The following is a 21,298-nucleotide window of genomic DNA, read 5'->3' on the forward strand; positions in this document are numbered from 1 at the left end:
GACGATCATGAGTAATTTTAAATATGTATTTATTTTACTTATGCACTTATCTCCATGAACAACACATTCCTACAAAACATCCACTTTTAACACTTGCAGTCTGTTCTTACTGATGATGTACTTTTACACTGGAATTAATTGAGTTCTGCATGAATAATAATATAGATTTGAACAGATGGCTGGGGATCATGATACAAAGCCATTTCAAAAAGGCAGATTTGTAATCACTCATGTGGATCTCTCCTTTTTTTCACTCCAATTAAGAATGCCTCACAATTACTGATATAAAAGTTTTAGTTCCCAAGTTGGACAACTATAATTACAATTACCTTCAAATATGAAAAAGGTATTATCTCTTGGCTACATAAGAGATGCTTGGAAAAACTGGGGCTAGCCTTTAGCTCATTTTCAGACTGTGAGCTTTACAATAGCACAATACCTGCTATGTGGTATATAACGGCAATGTTAAAGAGGACATGGTTTGAAAATATCTATCCATTGATTACAGCTGAACAAATGCTTTTCTGTTTGCAAAAACTGTAGAAAGGAACTTGAAGTTAACTGCTGAGACTCCTTTAAAGAAGAGATGAGACAGTAATATGAAAATGTCCTGTTATATCACTGAGTGTTGGTATGTGTTATGTGTAGTTGAATGGGGAGATATCAATTTCCCTCAGACTAAACATGTTAAAATGAGATTGGAAATCCAAAGACTAATTTCAAAGGAAGAGAGCTTATTTTAAAGCTGAAATGAGTTGATTACCATACTGACAGGAAGGAAACCATATGCAATTTGATAGAAGAAGTTGAAAAGTTCACAGAAAGGCCATCTGCATAAAATAAAATTAATAAGTAAAGAGTATTCTCACGGTAATACTGAAAGTGTCTTAAAATATAACAGTATAACAGGATCTTAAACTTGATATATCATCTCTTAAACAAAATACTAAGGTCCATGAGTGAAAAAAATACACAGTTCAAAAGCTTCATCAAGTGGAATTTCAGAATGGAAGCTCGGCTAGGAGCGTAACAGATTTATGCAATAGAGAAATCATAGCTAGATGGTAAGACAAATGTCAGTGTGAATTTAAGATCAACTTGAAGAATCTGATTTATGCCACTTTTACGAATCAATAAAGAAAATTAACTGAAAAATTAAGTTTCCTATCCATAAGTTAAACAGAAAAATCCCTGGGAGCACCAAAAATTCACTTGAAGAGAAAGGTAAAGTGTCTTAAGGCAGGAAGCATTTGTTCAATGCTGACTTGGAAAGATAATGTCTGACAGCACAGAAGTTGTACTGAGAAATGCACAGTACAATTGCAGAGGAATATCTAATGCATGGTCAAAGAGTGTGGTAGTGGTAAAGCACAGCCAGTCAGGCAACATCTGAGAAACAGGAGAATCAATGTTTCAAGCATTAGCTCTTCATCAGGCTCTCCTCATTCTTGATGAAGAACTTATGCTCGAAACATTGATTCACCTGTTCCTCAGATGCTGCCTGATTGGCGATGCTTTTCCAGCACCACACTCTTCAACTCTGATCTCCAGCATCTTCAGTGCTCACATTCTCCCATGACTATGATGTTATTGTCTGAAACTTGATTTGCTCCATTTTCTAGCCACAGGGATCAGGAACTGCTCATGTTTGTTCCCACTGAGGGAGGAAGCACACAAGCTTTCCACTATCTCCTTGTTTCTATGAATGTAACATTCAGCTGAGGACAACCCACATGGGAGTGGGCTGGCCGAAAGCAACAGCATGTGCAGCTGGAATGTGTTGCAGCTCCTCCCCTCGCCCACCTCCCACCGAACCCCCACCTCCTCTGGCACTGATTATAAAGATGTTGCTAATAATTGAGCAGAAATTGGCTGTAATCACACCAAGCGAAGAGAAAGAGGTCCCCCATTCTCTGCCCTTCATCCTGAAAGTCAACAGGAGGACAGATGTCATGTTTCTGGGCTACATTTGGGGGTGGGCGCAGAGAGTGTAGGAGGCCTTGAAGGTATACCTGCAGAAAAGAGTGAGAGGAATTTGCAGGGGATCAACTCAAAATATATGGCCTCTAGCCTACTTCAGCAGGGCCACAAGAGGTTCAGTAGCACCATGTGAGTGGTCACAATCAACTTCATATCAAATCGTCACATCTACATCCCAGACAGCCATGACCTTATTGAATGGGAAAACAGGCCCTTGGAGCCAAATGATGCTCTCCTGCAGTAAATTCCAATTTGATCTTTACTATCTACTGCATCACCAAACCTACCATCTTGGTCATTGCACCACAGTCTCATCACTGATCCATTACAAACTCAGAACTCAGAATAAAACTTCAGATTCTCCACTTCATCAAAACCTACCAAATGATACTGAAACCTCGTGCCTACCTCTTATAGCTTTCACATACTTCTGGCTGTGTTATGACTTGACAAACTACCAGGAAACTTAGGTATAAGCTCTAATTGTTTATTTATGCATAGGTAGGTAGATCCTGCCTTAGGCAGACACATCACCCAAGATGAATGCACACACTGACAATTCTCTCATGCCTTGTTGCAGGGCAAGGTGATCTATAATCTCAGGGAGTGGCTCTGAAAGTCAGGAACAGCCACATCTACAGCACTTCAGCCCACTGAAGGAGCCTATGCTCAACCTTACCTGCCAGCTGCCACAGAGACCATTACATCTGCTGCATCTGAGAATATTATGGGTGATGATATGATTCAATCTCATGGTCCTTCTCGGAACTCACTATCTTTTATCCTGGTGTCTAGCGAAAAAATGTAGATGATGTGACCATCGCCTCTTGCTACCTCCCAGCCTGCTCTGCCACTATTTACATCAATCATCTCCTTCTGATTTATACTTTCAGTTACCTAAGCACTGCTACAATGTCAACCAGTGCACTTCGATGAGGAAGCTGAGAGCTGCTTTTAACCATTGATAAAGAAGCACTGTCACAGTTTCTGTTACTCTCAGCACCAGCTCAATTAGTGACATACGATAAACCTTAAAGGATGATATATTGTTGGAATTTGCACATGATAAGTCAACAAGAAAAAGCAGGTTGCAATCAAGATAGTTTGTATACTAGCATGCCAAAGAGTAAGATTTCCAAAAGTTCTTCTCTGGGGATTCAAAAGTAGACTTCAATGGAATGGCGTACAGGCAAACATGGATAACTATGCACTTTAAGAGGCTTACTGCATTGGGAAGCTTACTGGGCAAGTCATCTTCAAAAAGCATGGAGGATTCAGGTTCCAACATGGCACAGGACATCATGAAGAACTTGTAGTCCATCCCTTTTCAAACCTGGGTAGATGCCTAACCATGTTTTCAGAGTCAGCAATGGTGTAACTCTTGATGGCTTTTGTTTCAGTTTCTGAAGTAGCACAGGTCGAAATTACTCAACAGCTCAGGCTGCAGTGGAATATGAATGTGGATTATGAGATCCATGCTGCTGCCATGCACATTTAGAATGTTGTTATCATGGCTATGCATCTTAGTGTTTGAAAGGAACGTAACTTTCGCAGAAACCCAGCAAGCTGCATCTGACATATTATTAGGATTCCTGGGGAACTGATACAGGGAATTGCCAGTGCTTCCTTTGAAGATGAACATGTTATCCTTCTCATTATGACAGCATTCATATTCCCCATCCAGGCAAGGGAGAAGTGTACCTTGTAGATAGTATTTGGGAGGGGGGGGAGGGGGGGGAGGGGGGATGTAATCAGGAGGTGAGTTACCACAGTATTCCTAGCCTCTGGCCTTCTCTTGTAGCTACTGTATTTATATGGTGAGTGCAGCTGAGTTTCCAGTCAATCATAATGTCCATAATGTTGATAGTGGGATATTCATTTAGTTGTTAGCTAGCTAACTTATGTCACTGGTAGTCACTATGAAATCTAGTGAGGTAGCAAGTAGTGAGGTTTAGAGCTCACAAGGTATTTTGTGCAGGAACTGCACTTGGTACTATCATCTAGTTGATCTGACAGGGATGCTTGAGACCAAATGAAAGCAGGGAACAGTTGATGGTTATATATTAACTGATACTTAAGTGAAAACTTGACTAATTGTGTATAAAGGGTACAATTCATCAACAGGGACTTGGGTATCGCTGGCTGGCCAACATTGGTAGTTTATTCCTATTGGCTCTTGAGAAGGTGGAGGTGAGCTGCCTTCTTAAATCGCTGCAGTCCACTTGCTGTGGGTTGACCCACAATGCCGGTAGGGAGGGAATTCCAGGATTTTGACCCATCGACTGTGAAGGAATGACAGTATATTTCCAAGTCAGGATGGTGAGTAGCTTGGAGCGGAAATTGCAGATGGTGGTATTCCCAAGTACCTGTTGCCCTTGTCCTTCTAGATGGAAGTGCTTGTGGGTTTGGAGGGTGCTATCTAAGGATCTTTGGTGAATTTCAACAGTGCATCTTGCAGATAGTACACAGTGCTCAGCTGAGCCCTGGTGGTGGAGGTTGTAGATATGGTGCCAATCAAGCGGACTGCTTTGTCCTTGATGGTGTCAAGCTTCTCGAGTGTTGTTGGAGCTGCACTCATCCAGGCAAGTGGAAAGTTGGAATGAAACCCTTACTCAAAAGTATGCACCTTCTCAATCTAATAAATATTTAATCTCAACAATTTATCACCTTGTGATTGAATTAACAATGAATGTTCCAAAAGCGCCAGATGGCACACAATTATGTTAACTCCATTTCTTGCTAAACTGAGTATAATATAGTCAGATTAATGCATCATTCTTTTACCTTACAAATTCTGATTCATGTCTTTTTACTGTTAGCATCTTCACCCATGCAACAAAAGTCCATGAAGGTCTCAGATGACAATTCCCCAGAAGACCTCAGCAGACCTGAGGTCAGTATCTCATGCCAGACCTGCTGAACTTTTCCAACATTTTCTGTTTTAGTTTCTGATTTCCAGCAGTTCTTTCAGTTTTTAATTCCTTGAAAAAACTGAGTCCTTTTGAAGATGAAAGGAAGCATACCACCCACCTTCACAGATGCTCAGAAGTTAGAGGAACCATTGGTCAGATGTTTAGGTTTTGGCATTTGTGACTCATACTTCACAATCGTGCCAGAGCAAATTGCTGTGACAGTAATAGCTTTGAAGGGCCCATAGCAGAAACCACAGCCATTCCAATTTCTGCTTAGCTGGACAAGACATGCTGCTTCCTGGCACCATTGATGTAAAGAAAAATCACTGAGCATGCAATGCATTCACTAACCTTCTCAGTGTACTCTCCATGACTGCAGAGTATGCATGGGTTGATGCCATAGGATATTGCAATGAGGTTTTCTTGAATTGTCAAAGACAATCACAAGGGGCATGTATAGGGTGAATAGCAAAGGTCTTTTTCCCAGCATGGAGAGTGCAAAACTAGAGGGCATAGGTTTAAGGTTAAAGGGGAAAGATTTAAAAAAGACCTGAGGGTACCATTTTCACAGCAGGTGGTATGTGTATGGAACAAGCTGCCAGAGGAGATGGTGGAGGTTGGTACAATTACAACATTTAGAAGGGATCTGGATGGGTACATGAATGGGGAGAGTTTAGCGAGATGTGGACCAAATGCTAACAAATGATAATAGGTCAGTTTGGGATGTCTGGTCAGTGTGGACAAGTTAGACTAAAGGATTTGTTTCTGTGCTGTATGACGCTATGTCTCCATAACTCTGTGAAATATCACACAGCACTTGCCTCTGTATCAGAAGATTGAAGGTTCAAGTCTCACTCCAGATCTTGAGTATAACCATCGAAACTCACTTACCAATGGCATGCTGCACCACTGGAGGTGGCACCTTTGGGCGAAACTTTATTTTGGATTTTTATCTGCCCTCTCAGGTGGATATAAAGTGGCCTGTGATACTATCTTGAGGAAGAAAAGAAAAGTCATCCCTCGGGCCCTGGGCAACATTTATTTCTCAATCGACAAGACAAAAATGGGTTGTCCAATCATTATTTTATTACTATTCACTGGAACTTCTTATGTACAAATTGGCTGTGGCATATCCAACAGTACACTAGCTACAACACTTCAAGGGTGTTTGCACTGGCTGTAGAGTACTTTCAGATCCAGTGATGTGTTATGTAAATGTAAGTCTTTGTTTCTTCACTGAATATAAGGGCAAATTGCACATGACATGCAGTCTATGGATGCCAACTTATCATAAGTTCTAAGAGAATGAAATATATCTTCGCCTTGGATTTCCAGTGCTGCTGTGCATGCTATCACAATAAGAACTATGAAGTGTATCTAACCCATAAAAGGGATGATGCCAAATAGAAATGGGATGCTCTGATAAAAGTATTTCTTCTCCTGCAAATCTGCAATCTCTACGTCAGGTGAGGCAGCTGGTGTTTGACAGGCTGTTTGGAGTTTTGTGCATTCCTTTGGACACTTCTATTTCACTTCTGCATGTTCCAGGTGAAGTCATGTTACCCTTCTGAGCAAGAATTCTACATTTTCATCAGTCAAAAGGCAGTTTCCCTTGAGAAAGTGTTTGACCTCTTCTGGGATGCTTTGCGGACATCCCTAACGTATTTCCACCAAATTGCTGGGACCCTCTTAGTATGACTGATCTCGTAACAAAATAATATTTCCTTCAGTTCTGAATGTCAGACAGGTGCTAAGCCAAACCTGAGGCAGTGAAAGGATCAAGAAAGATGGTGATGAGATTACACAGACGATGTGGTGTAAACATTAAAATGTTCTGTCACATAATGATATTGCTGTCAATGTTACTAATGTTTGTGACGATTATTGTCAGTGAAGTTATAGACTTGATGGAGCTGAGCAGCAAAATGAGACAGCTGTTTCTTTTATATTTTGTAACACTGCAGTTTGACTGTTGTGGTTACTCAAAACAATATGTATTGCTCTCCCTCATGGTATTACCACACTGTTCCATTACTCTTACAATTACAGTCAATCCTGGGGTATAATAAGCAATTTTAATTACATATCGATTTATCTTATAACAACAATGTATTAGCATAATTTTGTTTTTAAATCCCCGCTATTAAAAACTTAAGAATTAGAATACTTCTACATTTGTATTGCAAGTATTACTATATTGTTCATAATTAATACAAATAGATTTAAAATAAATGTTACCTCTCTTGGTCAATTCACAAATTTCAGTCCAATCAAAATTTAACTGTAAGACTAAATTTTAAACAAAAAAATGAAAATTGTGAATATGGATAATCCTGGAACATTAAAGAGCTTTCTTCCCAAATTGCTTTATGCTTGTGAATATTGTGATAATGTTGAGAGTTTAATAGTAAATTGGATAAATAAGCAGTCATAATTATACCAATTAAACAATCATTTTAACTCACTTTCATTTCTCAGCCACTTTCATTCTTCAATCATTTTTATAATGTTAAAGCAATAAGGCATTACGTTGCAGTAATGATCTTTTAGTAGAACAACTTCTCTTTAGACAGTTAGTGTGATATTTCCTATGGGATCTAATTTGTTGCAGTACTTACTTCCTTCAGAATACAAGGCCATGTAGTGTGAAAAGATTCTCCATGTGGAGGGCACTAATGCGTATCAGATTAAGATATTCTGTGCCTTTTATTGATGTTTTCATTTGGATTTGTTTCAAACTGAAAAATTAAGCATAAAGTCTGGAGCAAATCATTGCTGTAGCGAATGAGTACCATACATTTCTCATAATGATATTATTTGCAAGAATAACTCTGGTGGACTAACCATATCTAAACATTGTCGTTTTGTTTCTGGAGATTCTATCTCAGAGTACAGGGTGACTAATTCAGTATCATTACATCTATTTTACTTTTTAAAATTAGTGCATACACGGGTCAGATGACCTCTGTATGATCAATAAATTTTTGAGGCATTGCTAAATTATTCAGTGTCATTTTTAACATAAATGTTGTGGTTATATTAACTATATACATACCTTCATTGTCAACATTCAAGGGAGGTTCTGCACTCATTTCAGAACCCATGTGCTAAGTTTGTTACAATGGTTGAAGCTTGTGCCGACTGATTTCTCTCAATATGTAGTGGAACCATCAACATTTATAAAAGGGCTACTTGAGACCAATGAAGATATTGTTGGATAAGTTTTCAAATTGAACCTCATTATGGAACTGGGAGGAGCCAGAGTGTTCCTTCTGCCTCCATGTTAATAGTTTAGCATTCAATGGTTCCGTGCCTCCTGGCCTCTGATTATTTTCCCTCATCCTCAATTCAGAAGTGACATGAGCTTTATGGACAGTGTCTTTACTAGCTGATATTTGACAAACTCCAATCAAAAAACTGTAACTGGCAATTTGATGTGCCTGTCTAAAGATAATTAGACCTAAGTACAATCTTTGGTGTGTATTTCTAAAGGGCCAGCCCATTTAGATTTGATTCCGTAGAGTATGGAAATAGTCCCTTTGCTCTAACAAGTCCACACTGACCCTCCCAGACCCATTCCCCGACCTTATATTTACTCCTGACAGCATGGGTAATTTAGCATGGCCAATTCACCTGACCTGCATATCTTTGGACTGTGGGAGAATGTGCAACCTCCACACAGACAGTCGCCTGAGGCTGGAATCAAACCCGGGTTCCTCGCACTGAGGCAGCAGTGCTAACCAATGAGCCACCTTGACATCCCCAGAGGGGCTGATGAATTTACTGCTCCTTTTCTTTATGTTTTTATTGAGGAATAATGTTGAAGTCCAGGTTGTAGTCATGTCATGTTTTCCCTTCAAAATCTTGCTCTGTATGTTCAGAGCATTTATATTGCATGCAGCTGTCTGCAAAATGTTATGAAGCCAAAACTTTAAACCATCACTGCTGCCCATTTCTTCAAACCTCAGTCGAGGGTATCATAGTAGGGTTCAGGAGAAGAGAAGTTGCCCACTTTTCAGGTCGTTAGTTACCATTTACATATGCATTTTTAAATGTCCAGCATTTTTATGAATGACTGCATGAGATAATGACTGAGTGAATAGGTGAAAAGGTGGATAGATAAGCAGTGAGTGAGTGATGAAATGGATGGATGTGCTTGGGGTAGGTGAAGTGGGTAGGATGGAGAGTTGGTTAGATGGGTAGTAGGTAGGTGTGTAAGGACGGAGATGTGTAGGAGGTTGTGTTGTACATGGGTCTGGAAGGATCTGACAGATTCAATACATTGGTAATGTGAGATATTGTGTTATGAGTTGTTGTGTAATAGGTTATCTTTATTAACCCACTCAGTTGCTCGCTATACTTTACTGTATTTTCACACTTTATTGGCCCTTGCTACAAGCAGTGTTTACCTCTGAATAAATGTAGCATACAGAACAATACCATCTCCATCAAATCTCTATGAAACATTATAATATAAATCATCCCTTACCAACAATGTCCTGGACCTGAATAGATTAAGTACCTGTTAAAAACCTTTTAACAGGGCCATTATCCCTTTAAGAAACTAACTGACAAAACAACACTTCCATAAAATTGCATGAATGAATGAAACTCCTACTGGCAAATAGTAAATTAATCTCACAATTCAGCTGTAGTAATCAGTTTAATATCCTTTATTGTTTTATTATTTATAGGTACAATATTTAACTTGCTTAAAGCATATAGGCTTAGCATTTTTACTAACATTTACTAACTTAAAAGAAAAAAGGACTAACACCTCCTAATTATACAAGCAAACCGGACAGATGTTCCATCAGAAGTAGCAGCCAGCACTTAGCACATATTTTAACCCATCTCCTGTCTCCCAGGACAAAGGTCCTTCAAAACTTTGTTTATTAGAGGTAAAAAATGTAACTAGGCAAAAGTGAGGACTGCAGATGCTGGAAATCAGAGTCTAGATCAGAGTGGTGCTGGAAAAGCGCAGCAGGCCTGGCAGCATCTGAGGAGCAGGAAAGGGCTCCTCCTCCTGATGATGGGCTAACCATTGATTTTCCTGCTTCTCGGATGCTGCCTGACCTGCTTGGCTTTTCGAACACTACTCTAATCTAGACACAGGTAAAAAAATGTAACACCATACTAATGGAATTTTAATACATGTAAGAACTGTGTCTAAAGGGGCTCTTGGAAGAATGGTTTTTTGGGATTCTATTGCTGCCTTGAACATGTGCTGAAATTGCTGAATAACAGAGGCTATATTTGCTGATCAACGATTTCAGTCGGTATTTGAACACGATCCCACAGTGAATGCAATAAGCACACCCACAAAGATGATGATAGGAGAGAAGTAAGGTCACTAAGCCCTCTCAACAATCTTTGTCAGAATTCAGTGCTTTCCCTGCAGCCTGTAAATGGGTGCTGGGATGCAGTAAGCAACATGTATTGTAAGACCATGCTACAAAAATAAAACAAAATATCAAAGAAGTTCTTGAATAAAAAGTAAATGTGGTGGAACACTACTCAGTACAAGGTGAACTCAACAGTTTCCTATGGGAAATTGGTGACCAGACCAAACAGTTGTCAATCTAGCATTTAAATCAATGGGCATCTTATGATTTTCAAGTTAGACATATTAGCAAATCTCATAATATTATCAGATGATGAGACTTGGTTGATGAAAACAGGTTACAGCTGACAGAAATCCAACTCTTCAATGCAGAGGATATCAAATACTAGAAAGCCTGCATGTATTTCACGATCATAAATTTTCATTTTTGAGAAGGAAGGTATGTGTCGAACTTAATCTTACTCAAAAGCTGCAAGTGTTTCTATAGAAAAGGTCAAAGAACAGACACACAAGGAGCAACCAGTCAAGGAAGAGCGAGTAGAAGAATTTACAGCACTGTGAAAGCTCACAACAGAACCTAAACAAAAGGTAAAATCCTTGAAGTTAATTAAATTGGATTAAGAAATTTGCTTCATACTAACAATGAGATGGTAAAGGTGCAGCTAGAAAATGAGAAGCCTTCAAAAATGAGATAATGAGAATCCAGAGACAATATGTTCCTGTTAGGGTGAAGGGCAAGGCTGGTAGGTGTAGGGAATGCTGGATGACTAGAGGTTTTGATCGAGAATAAGGAAGCAGCACATGACAGGTATAGATGGCAGAGATCGAATAAATCCCTTGAAGAGTATAAAGGCAATAGGAGTATACATAGGAGGAAAATCAGGAGGGCAAAAGGAGGACATGAGATAGCTTTGGCAAATAGGGTTAAGGAGAATCAAAAGGGATTCTACAAATAGATTAAGGACAAAAGGGTAACTAGGGAGAGAATAGGAACCCTTAAAAATCAGCAAAGCCACATTAGTGTGGAACTGCAGGAGATGAGAAGATAATAAACAAGTATTTTACATCAGCATTTACTGTGGAAAAGGATATGGAAGATAGAGAATGTGGGGAAATAAATAGCACCACCTTGAAAAATGTCCATATAATAGAGAAGGAGGTTCTGGATGTCTTAAGACACATAACAGTAGATAAATCCCCAGGACCTGATCAGGTGTACCCTAAACTCTGTGGGAAGCTACAGATGTGATTACTGGGCCCCTTGCTGACATATTTGTATCATCGATAGCCATAGATGAGGTGATGGAAAACTGGAAGTTGGCTAGTGTGGTGCCACTATTTAAGAAAAAGGGTAAAGAAAATCAAGGGAACTATCAACCAGTGAGCCTGACATCAGCGGTGAGCAAGTTGTTGGTGAGAATCCTGAGGGACAGGGGTTAGATGTATTTGGAAAGGCAAAGACTAATTAGGAATAGTCAACATGGCTTTGTACATGGGAAATCATGTCTCACTAACAGAAATGAGTTTTTTGAAGAAGTAACAAAGAGAATTGATGACAGCAGTGAAGTGAATGTGATCTATATGGACTTCAGTATGGTGTTCAACAGTGTTCCTCATGGTAGACAGGTTAACAAGATTAGATTGCCAGGAATACAGGGAGAATTAGCCATTTGGATACAGAACTGGCTCGAAGGTAGAAGACAGAATATGGTGGTGGAACGTTGCCTTTTATACTGGAGGCCTATGACCAGTGGTGTGCCACAAGGATCAATGCTGGGTTCACTACTTATCATCATTTATATCAATGATTTAGATATGAACAAAGGAGGTATGGTTGGTATGTTTGCAGATGACACCAAAATTGAAGGTGGAGTGGACAGCGAAGAAGGTTACCTCAGAGAACAATGAGATCTTGATCAGATGGGCCAATGGACTGAGGCATGGCAGATGAAGTTTAATTTAGATAAATGTGAGATGCTGCATTTTGGGAAAGCAAATCTTAGCAGGACTGATACACTTAATGGTAAGGTCCTAGGGAGTGTTGCTTAACAAAGAGACCTTGGAGTGCAGGTTCATAGCTCCTTGAAAGTAGAGCCACAGGTAGATAGGATAGTGAAGAAAGCATTTGGTATGGTTTCCTTTATTGGTCAGTGTTTTGAGTACAGGAGTTGGTAGGTCATGTTGAGGCTGTACAGGACACGGTGGGGCCACATTTGGGATATTGTATGCAATTCTGGTCTCCTGCTGTAGGAAAGATGTTGCAAAATTTGGAAGGGTTCAGGAAAAATTTACAAGGATGTTGCCAATGTTGGAAGGTTTGAGCTATGAAGAGAGACTGAATAGGCTGTGGCTATTTTCCCTGGAGCATTGGAGACTGAGGTGACCTTATAGAGTTTTATAAAATCATGAGGGGCATGGATAGGGTAAATAGCCACGGTCTTTTCCCTGGGGTGGGGGAGTTCAAAACTAGAGGGCAAAGGTTTAAGGTGAGAAGGGAAAGATTTAAAAGGGACCTAAGGGGTAAATTTTTCACGCAGAAGGTGGTACATGTATGAAATGAGCTGCCAGAGGATTTGATGGAGGTTAGTACAATTAAAACATTTAAAAGGCATCTGGATGGGTATATGAATAGGAAGGGTTTAGAGGGATATGGGCCAAGTGTTGACAAATGGGACTAGATTAATTTAGGATATTTGATCGACGTGGCTGAGTTTTGGATTGAAGGGTCTATTTCCATGCTGTACATCTCCAAGACTCTATGAGATGAAAAGCTGTAAATGTATTGTTGTGAAGGAAATGTTTCCCAGTGCTCTCAACATAGAAGAGATTCAGATTCCAAATGCTAACAAACTTCAATAACAAAAACAAACAAAGAGGGCAGCCACTAAACCGCATTCCCCACACCAGGCAACTGAAACATCAGCAACTACAGAGAACTGAATGTAAGCAACTATTTATGCCAAACTCATGCCATGAACTGCTAAGATGACTCGGAAGGGACACATTCAAACACAATATCTAAAGTCCTTACTTTCAAAACAAATATCTTGAATAACCTTAACAATTATCACATCATGCACATAGGAATCCTCAGGTTTAGCATTTGAAGAAGTTAAAAAAAATTGATGACACCAATAATTCAATCACTGAAATCAAGCAAAAAGTATTTAAACTAATCAACATATTGATGTAACAATCTATCTATTTCAACACAGATCTATAGGTGATTTAAAACAAAACTCTCCAATACAAATTGAAGATATAGTGCATACAACACATGGAAGACACCACTAAGAAGCAATGAACAATGTCTAATGCTGCTTGATTCTGTAAAGTAAACTGTGACTGGTCTAACAGGGATGATGATCTCTGTGAATAAATTTCAAGAAAGTCCTCTTCTATTTGTCATGACCTGTAGCTCATTTTGGTTCCGACAATCACTTACTAAATAGTAAACAAATTCTAGCCAGTCTTTTTGACTGCTTTAATTGCATTGGGTGTAAGATTGACAGTGTGTATTAAAGTTCTTCTTCATCAGAATATTCATGTAGCTCTCTTAGTAACAGTGTTACACTGTTTCTAAATATTTATAATTTTGAAGCCAAAGTGTCAGTAGACAAATGGTTTTATTTTATGATTCATTTTAAAAGCTCCAAAACTCAGACAGCAAAATATAAAAGATTGAATTACACTGTTCAGATGGCAGTTTCCAACTTCTGACTGCACTCAAATTGTGCTGAATTTTGAAAAACGGTGCATTTCAGAATTTTGTGTAAGCTTGTTTATCTGGTGTCCATCAAGTATTTGTTTGTGTTATTTCGAGTAGGAGACATTTTCAATTGCTTGTGGCGCACATCTATAGTTGGAAATCACATGATCCATTGAGGAAAACAGAAATGTCATGGCTGTTGCAGAGACCAACCACAATTTACAATTTCTTCAGCATTGGCTCGACCTGTTCTACTATTTCAAGAAAGTGAGGACTGCAGATGCTGGAGATCAGAGTCGAGAGTGTGGTGCTGGAAAAGCACAGCAGGTCAGGTAGCATCTGAGGAGCAGGAGAATTGATGTTTCGGGCAACAGCCCTTCTTCAGGAATGAGACTTGTGAGCAGAGGCGGTGGAGAGATAAATGGGGGTGGGGGGGGGGGGGTTTGGGGGAAGGTAGCTGAGAGTATGATAGGTAGATTGGGGTTGGGGTAATCTTGATAGGTTGAAGAGGAGGGTAGAGCGGATAGGTGGGACGGAAGATGGACAGGTGGGACAGGTCATGAGGGCAGAGCCGAGTTGGAAAGTTGGAACTGGGACAGGGTGGGTGGAGGAGAAATGAAGAAACTGGTGAAGTCCACATTGATGCTGTGAGGTTGGAGGATCCCTAGAATGAAGAGGAGGTGTTTTTCCTCAAGGCGTTGGGTAGTTAGTGTGTGGTGATGAAGAAGGCAGGAGTGCGAGAGGGAGTTGAAGTGTTGAAGTCTCCCTCCCACTTCACCAAGGACATGGAGGTCTTGGGCCTCCTCCATCATCACTTCCTAAATACCCGACGCCTGGAGGGACAAGGCCTCATCTTCCACCTTGGGACCCTCCAACCTCATCGCATCAATGTGGACTTCACCAATTCCCTCACTCCCCCCTCCCCCCCGACCTTATCCCAGTTCTAACCTTCCAACTCGGTACTGCCCTCATGAGCTATCCTACCTGTCCCAACGATCTGCTCCACCCTCCTGTCCGACGTATCACCATTACCCCCATTCCATCTACCTATCATACTCTCAGCTACCTTCGCCCATCCCCACCCCTCTCCCATTTATTTCTCCCCCCCTCCCCCTCGACCCACAAGCCTCATTGCTGATGAAGGGCTCTTGCCCAAAACATCGATTTTTCTGCTCCTTGGATGCTGCCTGGCCTGCTGTGTTTTTCCAGTGCCACATTCTCGACCCTGTTCTAGTATTTGTCCACCAGTCCTGTATTATTAAAAAGGTTGAGTTAGAGTTGGAGTTAGGTAAGTACCTGTTTCATTGTTCTTAACTGATGCTCATCTTTTTGGTCTGTTTCTTGTTGTATTACCTTTTGCCAATGGCAGCATTTGTGACAAATTTATTTTGAAGCTAGCAGAGAACAGCCCAGGAATTTTCTTCACAAAAATCATCTGACAATGTGAATGATTTTTTTTCAGTCTGCCTGAAGGACAGGAGAAAATAATAGCAAGCAATGGCGAAGGAGTAGAGTTAGCAAGAGGCTTTTTGCTAGATAACGTAACATTTCCACCACAGAAGTTGTTAGGCAGTGACCATCTTCAACAGGAAAATATCTAACCATCTCTCAGTGACATTCCATATCTCCTCACAACAACATCCGCCCCAATGCTCCAATTAAGCTACATTAGTAGATCAAAGAAAATCAGACGAAGAATTCTATGATGAGTAATGCACTTTGTGAATCCCCAAAACATGTCTGCCATCCACAATGCACAAGTTGAAATTCTGATGGAAGACTCTCCGCTTGCCTGGATGATTGCAGCTTCAGCAACAATGAACATTCAATAATGTCATCCAGAACAAAGTAGCCCATCTGATTATGCCTTGTACTTGATCTTAAACATTAATTCTTTGCACTGTTGATACATCACGGTAGCAGCATATACGTTTACATGATGCATTTTAGCAACCTACCAAACTCTTCAACAACACATTCTATACCTGTGTCCTGCACAACCCAGGATAAGGCCAGCTGATTCATGAGAAGACCTACATGTTCCCTTCCAAAACAAACATCATTCTGACATGCAACTTTATCACTATTCCTTCACTAAATGTTCTGAATTCCCTTCCTAACAGACTAAACCCAATTTCTTTTAAGCTTTGTGAAGAGCATAGAGATCTTTCTATATAATGTGGACCAGTTATGCAGCTCCATTAACAATACAGTGAAGATTGTTAAGTCTGCATTGACTGCTATCATAACAGCATAAGGTCTGCTAAATTCAGGGCTCTAAGATAATTCTCAGCTTTCATTAGACACAGAATATATGTGACTCTCCATGTGGAGAACTGTAATTTAAGCTGAATGTGCTACATTAAATCAAATTTATGTTTGTAATTCTGACAAATTTCCTACTGTGGAGGATGCATTCTTAAAATGTTTGGAAATGACTGCTCTCAATAATATCTATCAGCATAATTTGTGTTTTCTTTTCCATGTGACAGTGTTAAAAACATTTTACGATAACTTACAACAAACTAAAATAATTTTGTTAGACCTGTTACCAAGGTGCAAGTTATGTATTTCTATAAAAGTAAAAGAAGCATCAATACATTATAAAATAAAATGTTTAAGTTGTTTGTTTAACTGAATAAAAAATAAATCTATCTTTGGTGGTTATGCATTTTAAAACATCCTTTGGATCTGATGCAATGTTCTTCTTTAAAATTATATTTTCAATTTTATTATTTCTATGAATTAAACTTTAGAACAGCTAATATTGAAATTATTCCTTGGTACAAGAGCTTATTTGATAAAGTGGCATAATATGCACAAATGTCTCCAAAATAATTCGAATGAAATGGATAAAATGCAACATTGATTTAAAAACAGATGAATCTCAATTAATCATCCTTAAAATCAAGCTGAATATTAAAGAACAAATAATTGCTTCAGTTCATTATAAGCAATGATCTCATTAATAGGATTCAGTATCATAGGATATAAGATAAGTATTAACTAATGAGCACATTATACAATTAATAATTTTATTATCAGACAAAAATTAATGATTTGTTATGTTCAATATTGGTATTTTCTAAAGTAGTAATGAAGTATGTTTCTTTTAACATAATTAGAAGTCTAAGAGTTCTCCAACAAAGAAATAAATCTCTTAGCCTATAGTGTCCATAGTGGTCATAAAGCTCATACCTAATCTAGTCCCGTGCCAACCTATGTAACCTACTTACAATTGTCCATTCCCCATGAACCATCATGCCCTTTTGCCAATGTTATGTTTTCTTCCACACATCACCATTCCTCTTTCCATCCACCATGCTAACACATAGGGTATTTCAGATGAGTGAATTTCTAATAGCGCTCAAGGTGTTCTAACACCATCCTGAACAGTCACCACCCTATCCAAAATCTTCAACATTCACGTCCTCCACCAGGGTTGCATTGTGGCAGCAGTGTCGAGAGAGTGCTGCTGGAAAAGCACAGCAGGTCAGGCAGCATCTGAGGAGCAGGAGAATCAACATTCTGAGCAAAAGCCCTTAATCAGGAATGAGGCTGTGGGCCGGGGTGCTGAGAGATAAATGGGAGGGGGGTGGAGTTGAGGGAAAGATAGCTGAGAATGTGACAGGTAGATGAAGGTGGCGGAGAAGGTGATAGGTCGGAGAGGAGGGGGGAACGGATAGATGAGAAAGATGATGGACAGGTCAAGAGGGCAGTGCTGAATTTGGACCTGGATACTGTGGGAGAAAAGGAAATGAGGAAACTGATGAAATCCACATTGATCCCATGTGGTTGCAGGGTTCCAAGGCGGAATATGAAGCATTCTTCCTCCAGGTGTCGGGTGGTAAGGGTTTGGCAATGGAGGAGGCCCAGGACCTGCATGACTTTGACAGAGTGGGAGGGGGAGTTGAAGTGTTCAGCCATGGGCCAGTGGCATTGGTTGGTGCGGGGGTATTAGAAATGTTCGCTGAAACGATCTGCAAGTTGGCATCCTGTCTACCCGACGTAGAAGAGACCATATCGGGTGCAACGGATACAATAGGTGACATTGGTGGAGGTACAGGTAAATTTCTGTCAGATGTGGAAGGATCTTTGGGGGTCTTGAATGGACGTGAAAGGTGGAGGTGTGGGCGCAGGTTTTGCGCTTCTTGAGGTGGCAGGGGAAGGTGTCCGGAGGGGAGGGTGGGCTTGTGGAGTCATGGAGGGAATGGTCTCTATGGCATGGGATCAACATGGATTTCACCAGTTTCTTCATTTCCCCTCCCCCCACATTCTTCCAGTCCAAAGCCTCCAATTCAGCACTGCCCTCTTAACCTATCCATCACCTTTCCCAACTATCCGCTCCATCCTCCTCTCCGACCTATCACCTTCTCCCCCACCTTCATCTACGCATCCCATTCTCAGCTATCTTCCCCCCAGCCCCACCTCCCTCCCATTTATCTCTCAGCCCCTCCGGCCCTCAACCCTCATTCCTGATGAAAGGCTTATGCCCGAAATGTCGATTTTCCTGCTCCTCAGATGCTGCCTGACCTGCTGTGCTTTTCCAGCACCACACTTTTGACTTTGATCTCCAGCATACGAAGTCCTCACTCTGTCCTGTGGTGGCAGCAGTGTATATTATCTACAAAATATTCCGCAACAACTCAACAAAATCATCTTAAACAGCATCTTGCAAATCCATGAATTCTATCACCAAGAATGAAGAGGGCAGCGGATGCATGGGAATACAACTGCCTGCAAGTACTCCTCCAAACCACACACAATCCTGACTTGCAGACCAACACACTATTGAAAAAATAATATAATCATTCATGGACTGGTGTAGCTGCTCTCATTCAGGCACATGGAGAGTTCCCTTGTACTCCTCACTCGTACATTTTATGAGAAAGGACAGTTTTAAGGAGTCAGGAGGTAAATTATACATTACTGAATTCCCATCCTCTGACTTGCTATTGCAACCACAATATTTAACTGGCTCGCTGAGTTTAGTTTCCAGTCAATGTTAGTACATACATTTTGATATTACTAACGCTGCTTTGCAGATCAACAGCTCCTGACAAATGTTGACACATCCGAACACTGCTTTACAGGCTGACACTTCCTCACAGTTCTTGACCAGTTGGATAGCTCCAAAGAATTTATCCACTACTTACATAAAATTGTCTCCACAGTTAAATGTTTCAAAGGATGCTTGACACCTCATGAACCCCTAAAAAGATCCATAAAGCATTCCTCAAAAGATCCCTGCTTCATCCTCCCAAAGTATCCAGGGACTTTAGCTGTAAGGAGACCATAGTTCTGTAAGGAATATCTTAGCTATCCAAAAGAAATGCACTGAGAAGAGACATACTCTTATTTGGTTTACTTGCCACACTCTAAGAATTCCCCAACTCCAGGAAACATACATGTGTGCATTACATAAACACACGCATACGCGCACACACACACTCATACTCTCACATTTACACACACACACTTACATATGCACACACACACACACTCACTCACACTCACACACTCTCTGTCTCATACACACACATGCATGAACATGTGATTTCTGGCAAATTTCAGCAATTTTGCCCTGGAAAAGATGCTCTCCTCCTGGTGAAAATTGGAGCCAAAGAACAAAGCAATTAAGAATTTGTTGTATTTAAGATGACTCCTTCTCTTTAAACAATACAATTTTGCTTTCCAAAAGACTTATCATTTCGGCTTCCACTTCCACTCTTTGCTAATTTCTTGACACAATTTATGGCACAATTACTTTCATTTAAAATCAATTAATGCTTTAAACAGCAACAAAAGCAAAATGCTGCAGATGCTGGAGACCGGAAATGAAAAAAAACAGCAAGTGTTGGACAAACTCAACAGGTCTGACAGAATCTATGGTGAGAGAAATAAAGTTAACTTTTTAAATCTAATATGACTCTCTTAAAATAAAGCATGCTGGGGGATAGGTTCAGATACCCAGTGCCCACCTTCTAATCTCAAATGGGTCTATGGTGTGCATCCACACTTCCAAGAGGAAGTCTGGGGAAAGACATGCATTCGCACAGCTGAAAAAGGGTGGCACAGTGGCTTAGCGGTTAGCACTGCTGCCTTACATTACCAGGGGCCTGGATTCAATTCTCAGCCTTGGGCAACTGCCTTTGTGGCATTTGTGCATTCTACCTGTGTCTGTGTGGGTTTCCTCCCACAGTCCAAGGATGTGTGTGTTAGGTGAATTGCCCATAGTGCTAGGTGCATTAGTCAGATGGTGGAGGGTCCGTGTGGACTGGTTGGTCCACAGGGCCTGTTTCTGCACTGAAGGGAGCTTAATCTAGATAACCCTTTAGTTTGATGACGAAAGACCCCAGCAACATGCAGACCAGGCATGTCATCATTTAACGTGCAATACTAACTTGATGTGAATGTCACTTTTCGATTTCATTCTGCAGCCTATGCACTGCTGGAGCTGAAAGCAATGTTAAACAGAATGAATGCCTGGCTGATAATCTTTGTTTAAAAGAATAACTTCCAGGTTTGTGGCTGGATTATTTATTCTGGCTGTTGGATCAGTGATGCACATCTTTGCAGCTCACCTATCTTTCTCTGATGTTTGATTATTCTGGAATGGAGTGGTAGCAGCTGATGGTACCTCAAAGATTATGCCGAAACAAAGTTGCTTCCAGACAAAAGTAGACTTCCAGCTCTTCTGCTTGGAATTGCATGTTACTGGGCAAATGAGGAGAAGTTACACAGAGAAGAATAAGATTTTCAAAGAGGAACAAGCAGGTGGAGCGGAAGGGCTCTCAGAAGGTGATATCTTTAAGGAACAATTCTCTGACTTTATTCTCAGAAAAGATTAATACTGAGATCTGCACTTCAAGCGGAGAGATTGTATTTTGAAACTGTCAACTGTTACAGACACCTCCCAACAGTGCAATGCCCTTATTCTTTGTAACTGTTAAGTTTACTGCATCACTGCTTCCCCTTCTTTGGAAGTTCAGTGTTTACTGTTGCATGTTTGGCTATTGCTCAGGGTCTCAGATCAGTGTTGAAACAAATATAAAAAGATTCTTGCAGCAACAATGAAACTGCTTTAAGAGGTCCAGACTGACTGAAAATAGTGCCAGTTAGTCACAATATTGGCCCTTTGCTGATGTATGCCATCAATAAACAGTGAATTAGTTACACAACGAAATCATGTTAATAAGAAGAAAATGCCACATTAACACGTTGCTCTCAATTCAATGAACAAGTACAGATGGAGTACATACCTGTATATGAATACACACAGCCATTCCTTCGAGAATAATGAATTTTTCTATCTCCAAAGACTGTTGCCAATACCATCCAGTGTGTCTAGAG

The sequence above is a fragment of the Chiloscyllium punctatum genome, chromosome 20 (assembly GCF_047496795.1).
Source record: "Chiloscyllium punctatum isolate Juve2018m chromosome 20, sChiPun1.3, whole genome shotgun sequence".
NCBI classification, from domain to species: domain Eukaryota; kingdom Metazoa; phylum Chordata; class Chondrichthyes; order Orectolobiformes; family Hemiscylliidae; genus Chiloscyllium; species Chiloscyllium punctatum.